Source organism: Canis lupus, chromosome 35 (genome assembly GCF_048164855.1).
Source record: "Canis lupus baileyi chromosome 35, mCanLup2.hap1, whole genome shotgun sequence".
In the NCBI taxonomy this organism is placed as follows: Eukaryota; Metazoa; Chordata; class Mammalia; order Carnivora; family Canidae; genus Canis; species Canis lupus.
The window spans coordinates 30,751,606-30,774,909 of record NC_132872.1 but is presented as its reverse complement, the minus strand read 5'-3'; the positions used below and the strand labels follow the sequence as shown (position 1 = coordinate 30,774,909).

At 39.8% G+C, this 23,304-nt stretch overlaps 1 long non-coding RNA gene across 3 annotated transcripts; it reads right to left on the bottom strand.

Moving 5' to 3' along the window:
* Nucleotides 1-562: 562 nt before the first annotated feature.
* Nucleotides 563-23,172, bottom strand: LOC140624905 (uncharacterized). Of its 3 annotated transcripts, XR_012024341.1 has the most exons (9): nucleotides 23,014-23,172; nucleotides 13,072-13,278; nucleotides 10,695-10,847; nucleotides 10,404-10,540; nucleotides 7,695-7,796; nucleotides 7,404-7,491; nucleotides 3,661-3,766; nucleotides 1,986-2,043; nucleotides 563-677 (listed from the first exon to the last, which is right to left on the bottom strand). It is a non-coding gene; the product is annotated as an uncharacterized lncRNA (long non-coding RNA). The 3 variants fall into 3 exon arrangements; XR_012024343.1 differs by lacking the exon at nucleotides 7,404-7,491; XR_012024342.1 differs by lacking the exon at nucleotides 10,695-10,847.
* Nucleotides 23,173-23,304: the final 132 nt, after the last annotated feature.

Sequence of the window (23,304 nt, the reverse complement as noted above, 5' to 3'; positions counted from 1 at the left end):
AATGTTGTCCAGAATAACAGGAGCTCACCATTCAGCGATTAATTATGACATAAAATCATATGTAAGAAAATGTGACAAAAAGCTCCGAGCATCCAGTTACAGTGAGATAGTGCCACCAACAGAGGCGAGAGCTCTGTCATGGGCTATGAGTGAGGTCTTAGTAACAGCTGTTCAATAGTCTCAGATAAGTCTGTTTGCCTTTTGAATAAGGCAGCACCACACTGAGGCTCTCATATATCAAATTATATGCCAGAGGTAAAGAATCCAGAGATGAATATAATCTAGTTCCTAACTTCACAAAGGCTATAACTCAATGGGAGCAATAGACATTTATGGAAATTATTCCCATGGAGCATGTCTGAGTGTGTGTGTGTGTGTGTGTGTGTGTGTGTGTAGGTGTGTGTTTTTGAAATTGAGGTTCATACAAAATGCCCAACTGTTGAGGAAAGTTGGGAGATGTAGAAAGAGAAAATCAATGATGATTTTTACTAAAGCAGACTCTGCTACAGTATGAACTGATTTTACCCAAAACCAAAGGGAATCTAAACTCAAAAGTCAGTCTCAGGAAACAAAGGAGATGGATTTATTTTGAAGAGTTGCTGCTCACTCTGCCTGTCTTCAATGGCCAACAACACATCTTCATGTGTCACCAGCATGGGTGTGACACCAGCGAGGCCCTGTAGGAAAGAGAAACTTCAGCAGATACTTGCTTGATGCAGGGCTGGTTCCCTGTAACAGTTTTCCTGGACATATGAACCCAGTTCTTTTTGTATTTGATGATCTCACCTACTAATCCTGCTGCTCTTTCTACCACTTTAATTTCTTTTCAACCTCAAGTTTCTTTTTAATGATTGAAACTCTTTTCTGAAAGACAACCCTAACCCCTTGCAATTTGTATTTTTTTTCTAAACTAAGGCTCCTTGACTTAGGGTACTATGCATAAACATAGCTCCTGAATTCTAGTGACTCTTTAACACTCACAACCAGAATTTCATCCTTATAGGTATCTCACCATCAGACATGCCTTCGTCAAAATGTTCCTCTCTCAACACTCTCACAAGTGTCACTGTTCACAAAGACAACTGAGTAGGATTTATTCCTCAACAAAATTAACAAAGGTTTATAAAAATAAGTGAAGAACAAATTTAATTTTTTTGAATACTGGATAACTTTTCTAAAGTATATTCAAATTAGTTAAATGTAAATATTCAGGAAATATAAATCCTGGAAAAAAATTTCCATGAAATACATACTAAATACAGCATGGAATGGCAATTTCGCCTTGGCACATAAACCACTGAAGATTTTTTTTTTTTTAACTGAATGCAGAACCAGTTAGAACATTGCTGTTTTGACTTAGATGGGCATTTGTAAATGTTTGGGGACTTAAATTTTGTATAATACATACAGGAAGTGAAGAAAAAGGAAAACCTTTTCTTCTTCTTTGGTAAGGCTTAGCCAGACATATCATAAAGACCATATTTTATTTGTAAGAAAAGTTTTTGTTAGAATTTTGTATTTTATATACTTTATATGAAAAGGTACACTTTCAGGGGCACCTGGATGGCTCAATTGGTTAAGAGTCTGCTTTCAGTTCAGGTCATGATCTCAGGATCCTGGGATGGAGGCCCGCATCTGGCTCTCTGCTCAGTGGAGAGTCTGCTTCTCCCTCTGTCCCTTTCCTAGCTTATGCTGTCTCTCTCTCTCTCTCAAATAAATAGATAGAATCTTTAAAAAAGGGAAAAGAAAAGGTACATTTTCAGAAAAGATTTAAGGTTCTTAGGTAATGGTAACGCAACTGAACTATATCATAATGCCAAGAGTCATTATTATGCAGGTGTCCTGTACCAAAATAACTGAAATGCTTTTGGGTGGTCACCTGACAGAGGTGAAATTAATACTCCCAAACTCAAAATCTAGTTTAGATATCAAGATTGATGATGCCATAGATACACCAGGAGAGTATGAAATGGTTTATTACTTACATAATGAGGCTTTCTTGGGATAAACTAGAATGTGCTCCCAAAGCAGGTCCAAGAATACCTTGAAAAAGCAGAGAACAAAGATTGTCTGTAGGGTTTTTCTGGTAGATAGGAGGGTGAGTATTCTTTCACACAGGATGTGGCTTGTGTGGTTTGGAATTCCCACTAGCTTGCCCAGATATAAAGCAGAGGGAGAAAAAGAGTGGTGGGGATTGAAATTTGTCAGCTGTCAAACAAACACTGAAAATTGAATCTGACTCTATTACAATTCACCTCTGATATTTGACTGATGGCTGAAGTGTGCAATATTTCAGTGAACTGAGTTTGAACTTATTTAAATAGGCCATCACCATCCTCTATGAGTCCTGAGGCTCCACAGCCTGAGGCTGGTAAGGAAAATGAATGTTCCATTGAATGTGTTGCTCAAGAGTCCAGGATTATGCAGCTTTGGAAGTGAAATAAGTGCTTTGGTCACTATCAGTAATAGAGTCTGGAACTCAGACAGGGGTAAGGAGTATTTTGGTGGTGCCTTTTATTGTGTCTTTAATATATGCAGGAACGGTGTGATCCTGACTTAATTTTTGCATATCCATGAAGCAAGAGATCACCAGATTCTCATGTTAAAAGAGATTAACCTTGGGTAAACAATTGTTGTTATTGCCCTTGCCAGGGCAGATGGTCAAACCATTGGCAATGACCAAGAGTTTGTAAATGGCAGATGGGGCCAATTGTTGGCCAAGGTATCCAATGTTAAGATGGCTGCCTAGTGTACAACCAGTCATGCTGATCTTTGGGGATCCTATCCTTGATCAGGGACATTCCAGGAAAGGAATAGTGAGGCACAACCTCTCAGTGAGCTCCATTGTATGTGCTATTGCTGTCCAAAACCATGAATTTCCTTTTCTGTTCACACAGATGTACACAAGGGATCACCCAAGTGGCCAGGGCATTCAGGACAGAGGTGTCCTCCTCTAGAACTGTGACACTTGGCAATACATTAGAGGATGGACGCAGCACCCATCCTGTTGATGAGATATGCTAGCACCCACCTTTGACTCTATTCTCTAGAAGGAAGACTCCCTGGTTGTGCTGAACTTGTGGAGTTCTGCTTCTATGACCCAAGACAAGAACAGTGGATATGGAGAGCTGTGGGCCTAGGGCCTATGAGGACCTGTGTTTCTGGGAGAGCCCAGTATGCAACCAGCAGTAGCCACTCTAATGGTATGGAGTCAAGGGGTATGTTCTCTTTTACTAGAAGTCCATGGGAAACATATGGCCATCCTGGATGCCCCATTCAAAGTGGGTTGATTTTCAAGTAACAATATAAAGGGCTTATTAAGGTAAATTTCTAATTTAAGAAAATGTTGCCTTCAGAATTCAAAAAGGCCTAAAAGATGTTTGGCTTGTTTAAATTATGGGTGATGAGCAAATCAACAGTTGTTTCTTGACAATGCCAGAGTGGCCTCAGTTTACCTAATCATTTTCAGGAATTTAACTGAAATTGTGCAGCCATGTACTATTTGTGGTACAACAGCTCAGTCTTTTTTTGTGAGCTCTTTTGTTAAGCATTTGTATGGCCTGAGTGAAAATGTCAAGCAGGCCTCCTTGGAAAGTGATGTCATCCAAACAATATCATACCTGTGCTGCCAGAGAGCGTCAAATGTAAGTAAGAACTTGCCTGCAGGGGTCACGTGTGACGGTGGGACTGCTGCAGCACTCCTTGTGCAGCCAGATAATGGTGTATTGGTCTCTTCAGAGGCGAAAACCAACTGCAGCTGGAGAGGCTGTTGAAATAGAAACAGATCAGAAAATATTAGCCAAATCTATTACCAGTTGCTAATTGGATGGAGACAGTAATTTGAATAATATTTTAATAATATTGAGTATGAGCCTTAATGAATGGGACCAGGGCATTAAGTTGGGGGAATGCACCAAAAGGCACCATCCATTCTTTCCAAGTTTAAGAATAGATCAAATTGGGCTGTTAAATAGAGAAGCAGTGGGAATAATCATCCTTTGCCTCATTAGGTCTTCCATAATGGGTTTCAATCTGTGAAGGCCCTGTTTTAACTTACATTGGTCTGTATTAACTGTTTTAACTAGGGAAGAAAAGGACCATGGACTCCCATTTTGTCAAGCCATTTATAAATGTCGAAAAATTAATTAATTTCATTTTTTTATTCGTCGACTAAGACCCCCTCTGCCCACTATGGGATATTTTAGGACAATGGTCGCTATGGCTCTGGGGAATGTTGGCAAAGCAATAGTCCCATGGTTAAGACATGTCTTTTTGTCCTCTGTTTTATATTCAGGAAAATCTCTAAGGTTATGGGGAACACCACGACTAAATGTAGTAGGATTCCAGGTCGAACTGTAATTTGAGCTCCGGTATTGATTATGGTCACGAAAGTTTGCCAAGGGGTGCATTTCAGCAGATGCTAAAAGTTATTTCAGGGCCTGTACTACAGAGACACCAAAGCCAATCAGCTCTCTTTCTTTAATTATTATATAAAGAGAGCCCCAGTCACATACTTCTATCTTTCAATGCTAATAATTGAAACTTGAAACTCAGATTGGTTGCATCAGGTAGGACTTAGCAGTTGCAGCACAAAAGCAGCACAGTTCAAAACACAAGATGGCCAGCAAGCACGATGTATTATTGGGCCAATGTAAGCAAAGGAAGCTCCCTGGTGATGGTGGCCATTATCCAATCTCTCTCTTCCCTGTGCCAAGAGTTGTCAACATTCATAATAAAGAAATGGGCCCTCTACCCAATATTTGGTTCAGATGTCAAGACTAACAATGCGTTACTATACAATAGGACTTTCTAGGGAGAGCAGGATTGGGCCTAACAGGTCCAAACATGTGCCAGGAGAGTGGGGAGGGGAGACTAGCTTTGAGATGTTTACGGGGAGTTAGGAGCGGAGCCAGTAAGGGAGTTTCTCCATAAAGGCTGGGACTTGGAAGGTCTGAACTTTCCATGCGTACCAAAGGAGGGAGCACCTCGACTTTCTGACAGCTTGCCTATATGTGCGCAGGGGAAAGGGAACTGCTGGGACTTGAAAGTTGTCCGCAGTCAAACATCACCAAAATGGGCTCTTATATTTTATTACTTGTGTGTGTGTGTGTGTGTGTGTGTGTGTGTGTGTGTTATGTATGTTAGAAGAAAATATTTGATTTGGAATGTTTGATTTGGAATCAAAAAGATTTGATTTGGACCCAGCATGACCTAGGGATTCACAGAGAGTCAAGGGTGGTGTAGAAATTGCATGCACTTTACTCAGACGAACCTGAACTTTAGTCTGAGCTTCTGGAAATGTATACTTAGACTTCCCAGTTTTCTCCACCATGGAAAACAGAAACCTCTAAGAACCGCTGGGGGGAAGAGGTCAATGCGAATTCACGTGAATTGTATGGCCTGTTTCTCAGCATATGGTAGGTATTCTTCATGCTAGTTCCACCGCTGTTCCTTAGACATTCAGTAACTTCTGTTTATTTCTGAATGGAAAGCCTGGCAATGGTAAGGTTTTCCTGCATAGCCAATTCCTGATTATTCACAAGTGAGTTGTCCTCCTTGGGGATAACGTGATGCCCCAGGAGTTTCCCAGCATCCATTTCAGCTGGCCAGTATTCTTCGTGTTAGGGAAAGGTATGAGCCAAACCAACCAATTTAATCACATATTAAATTGGATTATGCAAGGTTGTTCTCTCCATGATGTACCTTTATACCATAAAAAAGTATATTTGAAACTTTCTACTTAGTCTTTGTCAACCAATGATCTTTTTGGCTATGCATTTTCAGCATGCTCACCATGTACACTTTTATCACTCAATTTTTTCTTTCAACAAACATGTATTGGGCAGGTTGTGGTGGGTCACAATGACACAGAAGACCTCAATACTAGGATATTATGTAAGGATAACATGGCAGTCAGAAAAATACAAGTAATTCAGAATACGCATATGAAACAAAGCAGAATATGCTGTTAGTAGACAGAACCTGTGCTTCCATGCCCTGTTCTTTTATCTGTTGGCACCGATGGCTAAAAACTCATGACCATGAGCTCCTCTAACTTGTGATTTCTTCATTCCAGGAGGGCCATTTTTAGCACTTATTTGATATTTTGCTGCCCAGCCACATCCCTTTAGCCTCATAATTTCAGTGGACACAAGTTGACGCCAACTCCAGTATCTGTATTTTTCAATGCCTGATGCCGTTCTCCAAATCCAGAGACCATTCCCCCCACACGCCTGACATCCTGGAAATGCCAAGTACTTAACACCCGTTAAGAGTAGTTTCCAACTGGTGACTGATGGGAATTGGTATATAAATATCCCATCACCCTCTCTCTTAGATGGGAAAACGCTGAAGCATGTGCTTTACACTGACTTCCAGTGTTTTTCCAGTGGGTTTAAGCACCATCACCCACAGTGACCACTGGCTTTATGTAACTACCCTTTGTTGATTGTTCTTTTTTTTTTTTTTTTTTTGTCTCATTTCTTTATTCACTTAACAGTGTTTTCTGCTAATCGCAAATAAGCTACTGGCGCTCACATCCTTGATTTAAGGCCTGCTTGTGGGGGAAGCCAAATAAGATAACTTAGGTTTATTTTGTTGAGGAATTAGGAAAGAATCAAGTTATATACATTCACTGAAATCTATCAAGAGCTGTGAAAATTCTTGGATTTTAGTTGCTTGTGATCTAATAAGTTAGGCTATTTCTGTTTCATGGTTATTGGCACAAGACATGGGACTCCTAGGTCACAGCCAAAGAACTTCATTACTCACAGCACAGCAGGCCACATGAGCTCCATGTGTCAGCTCTCCTTGCCATCCCTCCCTCCAGGCTCCAGAAAGGGGGTGCAGAGGACCCGTATGAATACCGGATACACAATAGATTTGTGCCATGACTGAGGATACTAAACTTGGAGACTTGATTATCTTATCATGAGGGGCAAGCATACCTGCTTTCACTCTTCATCCTTCGCTGCAAATGACATCCTGAAAATTGGCCCAAGCAAGAGACAGCATAGTCTTACATTCTTGGTACACCCAGCAGGGACCCGCAGGACACAGAGCCCATGACAAATCACCTCTCCCCACAGTGTCCTGGTTTATATTCTCTTACATCTCATGTACCCATTCTCCAGGAAACTGAGATGAGGCTCAAAAGGTCTTTCCACTTCTCACACAGGGCCTGCCATTATATACTAGCCTAGCTCACACTGGAACATCAAGCACTAGATACCATAATACTTTCCCCTACTTGAAGGCACTAGTGGTCAATAGGAGAGAGTGCAAGGTGGAAAGCCCAAGAAAAGAAGTATGAATAAAGGATAATGGCATCATGATTCAGGGAGGTCTCTCAATTCTTACGAGAAAATGCCATTTGAGCTATCATAACAAATGATGAGACTTACAACGGAAGAGAAGAAGGCTCACAGACAGAGGGGACACTACAGATGAGAGGCATGAAGATGTGGAAGCTCCGTGACAGTCCGCAGGGTGCTGTGGAGCAGAGGCAGGAGGGGAGAAGTGACTGAGCGAGGTGAGCAACCCAGCGGGGCTCATTATGAGGGGCTCAAAGTTATTTAATGTGTATTTAGCAGAGGTTAGCTGCTCTTCTATGATATTCTGCTCCAATAATATAAGCTGGCCCCCCAGGGTTCCCACCTGTTATTCTTCCCACTGGAGGCTGCTCAGATACTGACCTCAGGTAGCAGGGTCACAGCCTCAGGTCGGCTTCATCGAAATTAGCAGCGCTTCCCCTCTGCTATCCAGAGGGTTCTACTGTCGGCAGCGTGGAAAGGCCTCTGTTGAGATACCATACCCATCATTACAGTCAAACAAGAAAGTACTGCTTTTAATTTTTTTTTAAAGTAATTCAGTAGTAGAGCTCGGTGAATATGAGAATCTAGGGGAATGGCATTTACAGAAGACAAAGTATCAGGGTCTGACTTCAAATTCTAAAGTCTTCAATCCCACAGGTGAAGCTCCTTAGCATTGTGGCCTTGGGCAAGCTACATAACATCTTAAAAACTCAGTTGCCGTTTCTGCAAAATTGGAATAATAATGTTACAGTCCCTGTGCAAAATATTCTCATAATTGAATGAAATAATTAATGTTAAGTACATGGGGCGGGTGGGGGGCATCCTGCCACACGTTATCACTTAACACAAATGGTTATAAATCTCAGGTTTACAATATTATCATAGATGGATGGAAGGCGGCAGTATTTAGTACAACAGTACGTATAAAATCAATCCGTTGGGCTTATTTGGCCACTATTAGAGTATTTATAAAGAGTCTCGCAAATGGGAGCTAGTCATAATGTTTACGAGTTGTAATGTCCTTATCGAAACTGAAGTCTGCTCACTACATCAAAATCTGACGGCGGCTTCCTAGAGCGTCAACAAATTTTCAAAGACGTCTTCAGAGATAGATCTGTGGTTTATTTTTTAAGAAAGTCCTCACACATTTATTAGCAAGAAATGATGCGTTATCTTTGTATAAATTATTCCCACATGCCACGGTGGGTCAAAAGAGTTGGCGTGGTTGCAGAACACTATTAAGTAGCTTACAAAAGTTTAAATGGGAGGAAAAACAGTCACAGGATTTAGTAGCAAAGAAACATCAACCATAGAGCCACGGCTCAGCACTCGTGTTATTCTGGGGTGCTCTGCTATAACTGGAAACGCAAAAGGGTGAGTCTGTGTAACCCTGTACCACAGGCGCCTGTAACACTTGTCTCAGCCAAACCCCAACCCAGAAGCCACAAAATCTGCCTGTTGGGTAAGTCCAGGGCTTCCCCAAGTGGGCGCACTCTCACACGGGTCACAAACAATGCGCGTGCCAACGATTACACAACGTGCTGTGCAGCCAGCGTGGTCCTGCTGCTTCCTCTCTGGGGCCCACTTGGCCGTGGCTCACCCGTCTCATTTCACGCGGCCTGTTGCCCTCACCCGGTTGCCTTCAGCCTGGAGCACATGCTCTTCACCTCTCACACCTGCAAGCTGGGTGCACACTGCACACACTGCAGCACACAACGCTGTGCACAATGCAGCACACAATATTGCACACTGCAGCACACAACACTGCACACTGCAGCATGCACACTGCACACACTGCAGCACGCACACTGCAGCATGCACACAACACTGTGCACACTGCAACACACACTGCACACACTGTAGCGCACACACTGCACACGCTGCCCTTAGCGCTTGCCTCAGATGGGCCTCTGCCTCCTGCATTCCATCGCTAAGCCCCACCTGTGTTCCTCTCTCTTTGCACTTGGTGTCAGTGTGAGGATACAATTCTGGGGGGTCACCCTCTAATCCAGTGCCCTCACGTTAGAGATGATGGAATGATCTCACCTTAGATGCTTGTATATCCTAAGGTTTCATATGTGGCTTCTGCAGAAATATCTATCAATCACTCTAAATTCTAGGCTAATGTCTGGAAAGTTTCCACAAGTAGCTGGTCTTCCCCTCTGTATTATATTAATTCCTAATAGTTTTATTCAGAGGATAAAATTTCTCTATTGTCCCCTGAGGGGAAATGCCTTTTTATTGAAAAATCAGTGGCTCAGAAGAGAGAGAATATATTGTCTGAATATAGATGTACAGGATTTAAAAACACACATGTATTTAAATTCTTTATAAAAGGTATTAATTCAAATCATATATCATCTTTATGAATTCGCTCTGGAATTTATTTCCACTTTCCTCTTTCGTTCCCCTGGAATTCACCACATCTTTATTTATATAGCACTTTATAGTGTTTAAAGTACATTACTCTACATTCTACCAATAACAATGAATAATTTTGGGTGGGGGAGTATACGGCTTTATCATATAAATGAATAAGCCATGGATCATTTCTAGCTGTGAGGATTAGACTATTGAAAGAAAAAAGTAAATAAATTGTGAAAATGCTGGGGACAGTGGAATGGAACATTAATGTACTTGAGATCCCCAAATTCTGTAATTTTATCTTCCTGAAAGGCCAAGAAGTTTAAAATACACGTGAAAGCATCCAAGGTACCGTCTGATGGCACGTCAGGGCCTGGTGTGCGGGAGCACGTCCCCGGGCATGGACGGGCCCCTCCTCTATCTGTATGACGCTGCTGCGAGTTCCCAGGGGCTGAGGAACTCGGTTTGTCTTAGGAACTCGGTTGAGAGATTATCAGAACAAACTTACTCTGAATGCTAACTATTCTGTTGTATAAACAACAGTATAAGACATGGGGTCAATAATCAACTGTTTTTACAACTGTCAAGGCATTTCAGACCCTATAGGAAAAATATTCAAAGAAAAAAAAACCGATGGAAGAAAAAAAACCTTCAAAAATAATAACATCGTGTCTCAGTTTTTCTTCAAACCAATTTCCTGGTGTTCATTTGAAAACTTCGGCTTACGATCCTATTGAGGGAAATCAGAAGATAATTCACGAAGTGCTTCAGTGGCACACACACAGCCAGCTCAACCAATGAGGACCTCTCCATCCGAATTTACTGCTCGGTCATAGACGCATCGCGGTCGTCTCTTCTTTTGGCTACAATAAAGAAACCTTCTCTTATACTCTGAAAGAACTTCAGTCAAAATACTCCATCAACACTCTCTTTGTCCTCAATACTTATTTCTTCCATGTTATTTTAAGGATTTCTGTAAAAGCATCTTTCCCTCTTTAATATGTCAAATTTTACTACCTAAAATATATGTGCTCCTGTGCCTCCGTCAACCGCTGGCTGGGCCTCATGACTTAATAGGAGTTGGCTCCTCCTTAGGAAAGATCCGTAGATCCCTAAAACCACCTCCACCCTGTAGCACATGGCCTCTAGTTCCTCGTTTCAAGGGCTATACTGTGGAGAAAAAACAGCCATTTAACAGAAAACTCAGTTAAAATGATTGATTATCTTGATGTTGTTCAACCAAGTATTGTTTATACTACTGTTTGCTCTCCACGTTGTCAGCAAAATTCTTTAATTCACAATATTGTGTAAATATTGTGTAATGGAGATTGTCACACTGTTACTCATATTAAATAAATTGTGCCTCAATTATCTGGTCATTCAGTACAGAATTAACAACAATAAAAATCAGCCAGCGTAAGTTTTGTTTCAGTGCTCTTAAATACAAGGAAACTGAGTCTATTTCAAGCGTTTTAAAAGCCTGATTTGTATCTTTTTGGTACACTTGTGACACACTGGAAAAAGTACCTTTGGGTTTTTTTTGGGGGGGGTGGCTATTAACTCTGCAGCAAAGTAGCTTTGTGACTGTGGCTTGAGTGGCTTCTGTGTGATCCTCAGGCTGAAGAGGCCTGATGATGGGTGGATAGACGGTAGAGATAGAGGATAGATAGGTGCATGTAGACCTAGAGATGTTTCTATAGGTCTACATATAAATATAGATATAGATGTGGGTCTGAAAAAAAAGAAAGGGGTCTCCTGGGTGGCTCAGTCAGTAAAGTGTCTGCCTTCGGCTCAGGTCATGATCTCTGGGTCCTGGGATCAAGCCCCACGTTCAGTTCCCTGCTCCTCAAGAAGTCTGTTTCCCCCTCTACCCCTCCTCTCTGCTCTGCTGTCTCTCTCTCTCTGTCTCAAATAAATATCATCTTAAAAAAAAAAAAAGAAGATGTGGGTCTAGACATAGATATAGACTAGGTATAGTGCTGTATAGACACATACAGATAGATTAGCGCAAAGCCTAATGCACCTGCTGTGCTATCTTAACTCATATATTTATGAAAAATGCCTGGTTCCTGTAGGTATACCAGTTCCTCCTTTATCCAAAGACATGCATGGTGGTTGAAAGATCATGTTTCACAGCTCTAGGTCTTTACACACTTGGGGTAAGCAGAAGACTTTTCACACACCACACATACACATGCACACACACGCACACATTCAGCTCTTACTGAAACATAGGGTCAAGAAAGCATAGGAAATTCTCAGCCCTTGTCATTTTCTGAAAATCCTATTAAGAAAGGTGTCCTATTAGAATTTACAAATGAGAATCTATAAGTGAATCTTTAGAAACTTTCTTTCTGGCTTTAATGACACTGTTCCTCAATGTATTTACGCTTGAAGTTTATGTTCATGTAATATAAAGGGAGCCTAATGCTTTGGTAGAAAAGGCAAGCCATTTCTTTAAAAAAAATTAAAAGATTTTATTTATTTATTCATGAGAGACACAGAGAGAGGCAGAGACACAGGAAGAGGAAGAAGCAGGCTCCCTGTGGGGAGCCCGACGTGGGACTCCATCCCAGGACTCCAGAGTCACGACCTGAGCTGAAGGCAGATGCTCAACCACTGAACCACCCAGCCGCCCCATTGAGCCACCCAAGCATCCCATTTTTTGAAAGATCACACCACACATACAAGAACACAATGTACCCACATCCTTACACACTGTTTCAAATTAACACATTAAGAATACTATTGTTAGATTGAGCACAGTATTATACAGATGTACTTTTTACCATAGTATTTTTCCCTCAAAATATACAGTTCTAATATATCAATTCACCTGAAGGGATAAAGGTCAAAGCAGGGTTAAATTACTCCACCCTTAATTGGTGGATTAATAATTCAAATTCACATTTTCATTGACCTGGAAACCATTGTATTCCCCAAGTAGAAGTGTTTAGTCACAATAATATATACTTTCCATAATAAAAGGGGAAATAGAAACTGCAAAAGCAATGCATGTGCATGACAGACAGTACACTTGATGTATATGTTTGCCATATGTATTGACTGGACTGGCAGTTTGCACTAGTGGTTTTAGATTTATCTTCCATCTATGCTATATTCCTACATGTTGATATTCATTTGATTGTTGTTTATTTGTTCTGTGCACAAATGGCTTTGGCTCAGAGAAGGCTGTTAGGTCTCTAAACTATTTCCCCACGGGCTGATGTAATTGTTTGCAAACACAGTATGAAATGCAAGAGACCAAAAACAACAACAATAACAGCAAAACATGGAGAGTCATTAGAGATCACTGGGCTTTACTTTGGCATGAGAAAAATAAGACATCTTCCAATAAACTAAAACATTTCTCTTGCATATCAACCTTACAGACCTCATTAGATGTTTTGCCCCCACACATTTCTTCTCTAGCTTCTAACTGTGGGGTTTGCAGATTCTGTTGGAAATAATTGCAGTTCAACTTTTATATCTAAATTTTGACATCAGTTAATCTTTAAGTCATGAAGATTTCATTTGTTAGAGCTTGCATCACACCTAGAAGGTCATCTGGTTCATTTTCCATTGACAATTAATGTTGAACCTGAGCAGAAAAACAACAATGAAACAATTGAACAGAAACCCATAAATAAATAGTATTTTATGAACTTCCATTAGGAAGATACTCCAGCCGTCTCAAATTAATCTAGGTATGTTTTAGGGGGAAAAAAAAGTCAAAGTTCCTTTGAGTCAGACAAATTAAAGACAATTATTTAGGGTGGGCATTTATATTCAAACTTTATTTATTTAGCACCCACTATTTGCCATTCACTGATTTAGCTAATAAATTTAAAGAAATAAAACAGAGGCAAAACCTGCTATGTCAGTGCTCATATTTTAGTGAAGGAGAGGAACTAAAGGAATAAAATTATGTCTATTTTGTTTAAAGATATATAAGCTGTAGGCAAATACCATGTTCCTTTACAGTACGTTACCTTATAGAGTGGAGAGGACGCATCCCGGTTAAATTGAAAGCTCTGAGGGCTAATCTGGAGTCTGAAATACACCAAACACTTTGATGGGTTATTTACCTTCTTGAGCTCCAATCTGTCCCTCGATTAACTGTGGACCTAAAAATGTATCCAACCTTCCTCATAATATTTCTCTGGATCTCAAAGTGATCAAGGAACATTATAGCATTTTGGAAAATGAGGTCGAGCATGATCCAAACACAAGGCCGTGTCATCACTGGGGCACTTCGGTGTGAGGGGGTAAGGGGTCAAGCGACTGCAACATGGTGAAAAAAGTCCACGGACGTTCCTGGATCATCTTTGCAGGTGCCAGACATTGGCAGCAAAGTGACAACTTTGTATGAGTTGCAGGATGAAGACTGTGAGAATTTAGGATTCGAACATCCTCAGTTCCATCAGGCCCCCCCGGAAGGTAACACGCTGGGGCCTTCCCCTCTTCAGTTCAACGTCTTAAGGGCACCATTTTGCCGTGTGACAAGTGGTAACACGATATGGACTCAAAGAACTGTCTTTGGGATAAAGAGAGATCACATCCCCCACCTGTGCTAAACGAAAAGTCACTGATGACTTCCCAACCAGCTAAAGGAGGGGAAAGGCTCATCTTTTATGATTTACATCAATTTTTATTTTTTATTTAAATTTGCCCTTGATGTTCATTTTAAACTGATTGCATCTGCTTTAAACATTTTGGCACTGGGTCTGGAGTTAGAATGAGAACTACAGGGAGTATTTTTTCTTGGGTTCTATGGCTTCTACATCAGTGGTTTTCATATTAACATGAGTTTAAAGCCAACTGTTGATCTTGGAACATTGGCGTCCCTGGGCCCTGGCACAAATATTCTGACTGAGTGAATCTGGCATGTGTCCCAGAATCTGCATGTTAAATAGTACCTACCTACCTCAACATTTTAATTCAGTTGACCTTTATAATATACTTTGAGGAAAAAAAATACTCTAAGGGTAATGGACAATTCTGGAAATAATCACATTTTTAAGGCTCGCAAATAATTTTCTATGTAAAATCATGATTTAGGTATTTCTGTAAAATATATTATAAAAAGCTAGTTGTGGCAGGAAATAAGATGAACACACATAGACTCTGCTCAGCTGCCATTTTAAGTATGCAGCTTTTCTATACCAATTTACTCTTTTTGTACTGATTGAATTTTTTCCCCATATCTCAAGAAACCAGAAATATAATAAACAATAGTAATTTTTTTGGCTTTTACCTAAAACTAGAATATATTTCCTGCAACAACCTAAGGAATATCAGAATAGAAATCTAGTAGAGAAACAAAAAGGAGAAGAAAAAGTAAACTAAATATTGTTATGATAAAGAACAAGGTAAAATATATCAAATAAAGCAAGCCCAAGATCTTGGAAGAGGGTACCCTTGACTTGGGAAGAGTTCTGAGTATTTGGAAACTTGTGTATAAGAAGGGAGGAGGAGGGACAGAAATTGTGTGTGTGTGTCTGTGTGTATGAGGGAGACAGAGCACACATACCACAAGATAATAAACTAATCTACTTAGGTTTTGCATTTTGTTTTGTTTTAAACATGCTGTTGATACTTTGGAGGGTGGAGAATTCAAAGGAAGCATGTGAAAGCATATTTTCCTTTAAAATTATCAATATAAGGGAGGAGAGGAAAAGAATGGTTCTGATTAATGTTTTCAATTGTCTTATATATGTCAAGAACTTCCTTTTCTCTTTCTAAATTTTAAAAGGCTCAGAAACTTTTGATGGGATTTTATTTTCCTCTGGGTATTCTCTTGGCTTATTCTCTTGGGTTCTGAGAGTCATTACTCAATAGGATGGAGTTGGGATAGCTCCAAAGTTGAAAATAAATAGCAAAGGCTTAGGAAATAGGATGTATGCAGAATGGTAATAGAAAAAAGTTAATTTTGCTTTTGGACGACTTGAATAAAAGGTACTACAACTCTTTCAGCAATATCAAGGGTAATTACATAGAGCACTTGTCCAGGTGTTCCTCATCTCCGTTGAGGACAGAATGAGAGGAAATAGATGGAGATGAATTATTTACTTTGAAATCAAAAATAAATTCCTGAGACTGAAGGCCGACAACCATTGTAATTTCGTTGTTGTCATGTATGTGTCTGTGTTTATGATTTAAAGGAGCCTTGTAACTGTATTACAGTAAGATTTTCCAATTGGAACTCCTTGAATAGAGAAAAAAGTAGTGCAAGTGGCCTCTTAGAATGCATCCTATACCTATCAATCCTTAAATCAAAAATTCAATTGAATATTTTCTTTTTTTCAGTTATTAGGGAGATGTCATTAGGGAGCTCTCCCTGAATTAAACATAGATTTGTTTCCCATGATCCTCTTCTCTTTTACTCTTCATCTCATTCATTACCAATTATTTTCTTTCTCAGGATAGTGGAAGTTAAAAAGGGTGGGACACGCAAAGAATGTTTTAGAAGTAATCCTTCCTGCCTGGGTTAAAAAAGCCGCATTTGGAAAAGTTTATGCTACAATTTTCTGAGATCTTAAATAGAAACCTTATTGAGATTAGTTCCCTGAAGGAAAAAAAATCAATAGAAGGAGAAATACTAAAAGTTAGTTTATTAATTTAAAATGAACTTTAATTATAATATAAATATAATATAATAAATTGTTTGTTTCAAGAAACAAAAACCCCTGAGCTTGATTGATTTAAGGAATGCCAGCCCCCAGCCCACCCTTTACTTGCTATGTCCTGTAGAGGTGCAACACAATGTAAATTACAAAGAAAGGATGGTGTCAAAAACTTATGGTGTCTTAAAGGCATTTTGGATATTAGGTAGGTGTTAGAAATAACTTTTTGTGGGTCACCTGCATGGTTAAGCATCTGGCTATTAGTGTTGGCTCAGGTCGTGATCTTAGAGTCCTGAGATCGAGCCCCCAACTGTCTCTGAGCTCAGCGGAAGTCTGATTGAGATTGTCCTTCTCCCTCTCCTGTTGCCTCTCCCCCCACCCCAACCCTCTCTTTCTCTCTCTCAAGTAAATAAATAAAATAAATCTTTAAAAGAAAGAAATAACTTTTTGCTTTCAGAAATAAAACCTATATTGTATTTAAAAGATAATGATTAACTTTCCATTGATATATCTTACAACTTATATCTTTAAAATTTAATTTTATCCCAAAGAACTCATCAATAATCCATATTTCTCTGTCAGCAAAGATGGTAGAGAAGATTACTCTTGATAGGGTAAAAAGATCACTTAAAAAAAAATCTAAACACCTTCTTTCCAGCTTCTCAGTCTAATCAAATAAAAGACATTTAAAAATTAAATAAAAATAATGTTTGGTATGAATAGTCTTTTCCTTCTATGTATTTTTTTTTAATAAACTGAGTCGTACTTCTGTTTGGAGAAACAACATATCCAACCATGTGTGTTTCTTTTTTGTCAGATGTTTACTTTTCCAGGCTTCCCTGGAGTCAGGAGTGTCCATGTGACACATTCCTGAACACTGAGATACAAGAAAATCATGCTGAAAGTTTCTCAAAAGTCAGCATTGCCTCTTTCTCATTCTTTTTGCCTTAAACATGGATATGATACCTAGTGTTGAAGCAAAATTGTATAAAGAAAAAAATTCTGCAAATCACCGTATGAAGAAAGAGTTTTGATGACAATATAAAGGTTTTGAAGTAACCCTTAGACTGTTTATTTCTAGATTTCTGGTTAGGAAAATGATAAATGTCTTATGATCTAAGACACTTTATGCACAATTTTAGTTCCTTGCAGCTGAATGCACTGCTCAGTGGTGATTCTCAAAGAGTTTTCAAAGTACAGTAACAAGGCAAGGATGTGTGACCCACGTCAACCTATCAATAATCTTAAATCAGGAAAGCAAGTGCTATTTATTTCTCTACCTTTCAAAAGTTAGCCTATAATTTCTTCATTATCAGAAAGCACTTTTAAAAGTGAGACAATGTACTTTGTCCAAGTACATTTTACCAAGTACATTTTATATTTCTGAGATATTTGCAAACAGTCTACATTTATACATAGAAATGATTTTGTTACATAAAAATTATTAAAGGACAGACAGATGAAATATGTTCAGAAATATATCCTTCAGGGATGCCTGAGTGGCTCAGTGCTTAAGCATCTGCCTTCAGCTTAGGGCGTGACCCCAAAGTCCTGGGATCGAGTCCCACATTGGGCTCCCCACAGGGAGCCTGTTTCTCCCTCTGCCTCTGCCTGTGTCTCTGCCTCTTTCTCTGTGTGTCTCATGAATAAATACATAAAGTCTTTAAAAAAAAAGAAATCCTTCAACAGATAATATTTCTAGATAAAAACAATATTTATAATTATTGTGATTGGTAAAAATGTTACTGAGTAATTGAAAACAGTTAATGTCCTTTCAACAACTATAAATTGTTTTCACGCTGAAAGATTTCCAAATCAACAATATATACATAAATCTTACTACTCAAAAAGTAAATAATATGTTCTAAGTATTTCGGGATGTCCTTACAATAAATGCTGAAAAGATGTGGAAATATTTGCATTTGTCCCTTATCCCTATACATAAGCAAATATTTCCACATTTAAATATAAATATTGCACACATTTGTATCTGTTCCCAATGCACACTGGAATACAGTTGATATTATGGTATTTAAGTGATTATGGGCACAATACACATGGTAATTTTTAGATTCCAGAAAGGAAATTTTATTACTATAATGACTTTGAAATCTGCAAATAAATATTTAGGATTTATCAAAACTTTAATTCCATCTATTCTGAATTTAGGCTTTTCAGATAAATATTTGAGATTGTAGCTAGCAAAAAAAGTTAGAGTTTTCAGTTGTTCGTTACTTTTGAAACTTGGTTAGAAATATTTTAATGAAGTTATAGTTCCCTTTATAATTAAGTAATATCATGACAAGAATTTATAATTTTATTCTTGTTAGTCTGTGAATCTCTTTGAATATGACACAGAATGTTTTAAACTTTTATAATGTAAAGAAATTATATTTCAATGAAGTTATAAGAACTCTGAAATATAACAACTTAATGGATTTTAATACAAATACAATATTTAAGCCTCAATTATTCATTATTTGGGAAAGTAGATCAAAAGAGATAAGTTAAAGATAACAATCTGTGGTTTTCACAGAGCACTTTTTTGATGACATTGGTAGAGTAGTATGATAATTCATAATAAAAGAAAATGAAACTATGAGTTTCCTTCTCAACAAGAGATAAGACAAGTAGTACTATAATTTTAAAAATAACTATTTATATACATTATTGAATAGATATACATTGTCATTGTGAAAAATAATGTACTTCAAAAAAGGATTAAGAATACTTAAGAAAAGTATTGCCCAAAATAATAAATTTGGAGAAATGGGGAAAAAAAGCAGATTTCCATATTACAATATATATAATTTTAATTTGTTCCTGCAGTTACGGAGAGTCTGGAAAGAAAGTTCTTTTTAATAAATTTCATTTATGTTTTATAAACTTATAAATTCTATTTTGTGGCTATCCTGTGGATATATTTGATGCTATGGTGGCAATTTTTTAGGGGAAAAATTCCAAATTCTCTTCAGGAAATGTCTCAAAGGAAACTATAAAATATTGATCCATTCTCGTTTATTTCTTCTGCACTTTAAGCCCTTACTTTAGTTAAACCATGTATAATATGATATACGAAAATAAAATGATCATTGCTGACTTTTAGTTGCAAGATCTGAATGACAATCCCTGACTCTTCTCCTTTACTACACTTGGGGGGTTAGGGATTGGAAAAGTTCTTATCCAAACCCAGTAATTTACATACAGATCTTTCAAGATGAGAGATTCAATCAGATAAAAATGAGTTTTCAATTGGGATTGATAAGAATGGGCATGCAATTAAAACAAGCTCTTAATCATTTTCATTATGAAGTTAAAAAAAAAGAAAAAATAGACCATAAATGTCATTATCAAATGAACAGAGGGAAAAGCAAGGCCTTCATGATAGGGAGTTACGTGACAGGGCCTCTTAGATTTCTTTTCTTCTCAAACAAGCCCTCACGCAAGGAACAAAGAAGCCAATGCCTTTCCTCTCGTCTCTCCCCTCGTCCCTACTGTTTTTAATAATGTACGTCTGACATGCTAACAATCAAGCACATGTTTTTTTATTGTTGTCTGATCTCAGCTGTCTGATAACGGCTTAAGAGGAATGATGAGTGGAATCACACATCGAGGGCCTCCTTTGTTGACAGTACAACCAGGGGTGTACTTCCAATTTGCAGTTTGGTGCCGCAGCTTCAGAAGTGCCACATTTGTTTGATGCCCGCTTGGTGCTGTGCCATTAATCTACCATACTCGGGGGTCAACTGTTCCAACGATGTGTGAGTAAGGAATTAAAGATATGGACTTCACAGAAGTTTGTGAAAAATAAAGAGAAACAGTTTGTTTCCCAGGTTGGTGTTTTTTTTAATCTCCAGACACAAAATAATAAAATACCACTCTGCAAAAATCTAAGTGTACCATATGATATGTACATACGTTCTATACCATCTATATTTAGCCTAAAAGAGGTTTGATGTTTTCCATAATGAATGAAGAAGTCAATCTGTTCTATGTTGTACCATTTGGAATTAATCCAAGACCAATTACTTTCCATATTATTCTCACAAATCTTCTGCAAGTCGAACTCTTCTTTTGGGGAAAAGCACATCTTCTCAACTGTTTATCCCTTTTTGAACAGAAGCATGTGTTACCTGAGTAATAATTTTTTTAAAATGTATTTAAAATATAAGCTGTAGAATTTGACAAAACTTTTTAAAAAGTCTATGATTATAAAAATTAGAATAGTTTTGTTAAAACATTAACTTTTCCCCCTAATAGTGACTTGTTGTTTCCATAAAGTTCACTTTGTGAAAGGAATCCCACTCTGATTAACTAAAATACATTAATAATACTTTTTTTTTTTTTTTTTTTTGGCCTTAAGTAAGTTGATAGTGATTGAAATTAAGCCTTTTCTGGTCTTAGGCCAGTTATTCACAGTTAAGAGACTTGAATTCATCTATAAAACAGGTGCCTTTTTAGAATATGTATATGCTAATATTTATCACTTTCTCCTGTTTTTCTTTTGATTAACAATAGAGAAAAATACTAAACTATAGACACACGACTTATATCTTTTCAACATTAGTACTTCTCTCTCAGAATATGGCGGTACAAATGAACACTCTAAATAAACTTACTTTTTATTCAAACACCCCTTCTATTAGAATCGATTTGAATTTTGAGGTACAATGGCATGAAGAATTTTAGGAATTTTTAGGTGCATCCACAAACTGTCTCAACACTATAATACAGACATATTGAGGATAAGATGTTCTGTGCACATGGGGTTATTTGAACTTAGTATGCAATAAATTTCTTGTTTTCCTTTTTTTATTTTCACTATGATTGTAGTTTACTGAGCAGCCAGGTATACAGAAAAAAGCTACTATGATCGGTATAGTAAATACTATTTAAATTGATATTTGAATAAGTAAAGAAAATGACTAAAAATTGTTGAAACACATGATTAGCCATAGTACGTATAGAGAGGTACTAAATTAGTAAGTCTATGATGCACTAATTTATTTCAATTCAGTGAAAACTCTTAAGTTAGACAACTTGTTAACAAAAGAAACTTGTTGATGGAATACTGTTATTTTATTCAAACCCTAAACACTTAAGAGGCCTCTTGCACCTACTTGCCATGGGAAAAATCCATTTTAACTTTTTGCTTTTCAATATGGGTTTTACAGTAGGAATTTCTCTGCGAATAGTATCTTAAGCCAGATTGTACTTTGTTTCAAATGGCTCTTAGAATCCATGCAGCCCTCCTGGTTATACAGAAAATAATGTTTCAAGTATGAAAATACGCTGTGGAAAACCATGAGATTTGAAAATAAACATACACTTATTTATTTGTTTATTTTTTTGAGAATACACTTTCAATACAACCTATAGGTAAACTACGATTTGAGCAAAATATTCTTAGGAAAACCTGATATAATTAGGTTTTTCTTGTACCAACAGCTCTGATTGCACCGCATCATGAGCCAAGGGTATGTTTTGATCAGGGAAAAAAGGTACAGATGATATTACTTCTCTGGATAAGGAAGAAGGCGGCAGTGCCAGCAGGCGATACACGGGTGCAGGTCACCTCTCAAGTGAACACCTGTAGGTCCCGTGCTCCTGGGGTTCCCGCGGCGCCGCCCGACAGACTGCGGCCTCCCGTGGACACTGCAGGCCTCCCTCCCTGCTGACGGCGCCTGCAGAGCCTCACAAAGCCGAGTTTCACCTTCCGATAGCCTCGTAAGTAAACGAAAATCTCCCTGAGATACAACACGGCTGAATTCTTACAAAGGGGTTGCTGCCCTGCGCACCCGCCTCGACGCTGCGGCCGCCCCGCCCCGTCCTCCCGCCCGGTCCTCCCGCCTCGTCCTCCCTCCGCGGCCGCCCCGCCCCGTCCTCCCGCCCGGTCCTCCCGCCCCGTCCTCCCGCCGCGGCCACCCCGCTCCGTCCTCCCGCCCGATCCTCCTGCTCCGTCCTCCCTCCCAGTCCTCCCCCCCGGTCCTCCCGCCCGGTCCTCCCGCTCCGTCCCCCCGTCTCGTCCTCCCGCCCCGTCCTCCCGCCGCGGCCGCCCCGCTCCGTCCTCCCGCCCGGTCCTCCTGCTCCGTCCTCCCTCCCAGTCCTCCCGCCCGTCCTCCCGCCCGGTCCTCCCGCCCCGTCCTCCCGTCTCGTCCTCCCTCCCAGTCCTCCCGCCCGGTCCTCCCGTCCCGATCCTCCCGCCCCGTCCTCCCGCCCGGTCCTCCCGCCGCGTCCTCCCGCCCAGTCCTCCCGCCTCATCCTCCCGCCCGGTCCTCCCGCCGCGTCCTCCCGCCCAGTCCTCCCGCCTCATCCTCCCGCCCCGTCCTCCTGCTGCGTCCTCCCTCCCAGTCCTCCCTCCCGGTCCTCCCTCCCGGTCCTCCCTCCCAGTCCTCCCACGCCGTCCTCCCGTCCCGATCCTCCAGCCTCGTCCTCCCGCCCTGTCCTCCCGTCCGGTCCTCCCACCTCGTCCTCCCACCCGGTCCTCCCGCCCGGTCCTCCCGCCCGGTTCTCCTGCGCAGCTCTGCCAGGCCTCGCTCCCAGCCGCGGCTGGACACCCCCCCCCACCGCCGCCGGCGGGGCCTCGACACCACCCCCACCCCGCCGCGGGGCCTTGACACCTCCCTCCGACCCTTTTTAGTAGAGTTCTTTTGGGTTTTCTACATAGAGTCTCATGTCTGCAAATGGTGAAACTTTGACCTCTTCCTTACCAGTTTGGATGCCTTTTATTTCTTTCATTGACCGCTGAGGCTAGGACTTCCAGCCGAGCCAAGTGAGTAGTAATGGGAGTGGACATCCTTGTCGTGCTCCTGACCTTAGGGGAAAGGCTCTCAGTTTTTCCCGAGAGAGGATGTTATTAGCGGTGGGTCTTTCCCATACGGCCTTTATGATGTCGAAATGTGTTCCCTCTATCTCTACTTTGTTGAGGGCTTTTATCAAGAAGGGACGCTGTATTTTGTTAAATGCTTTTCCTGCATTTACTGAGAGGATCATATGGTTCT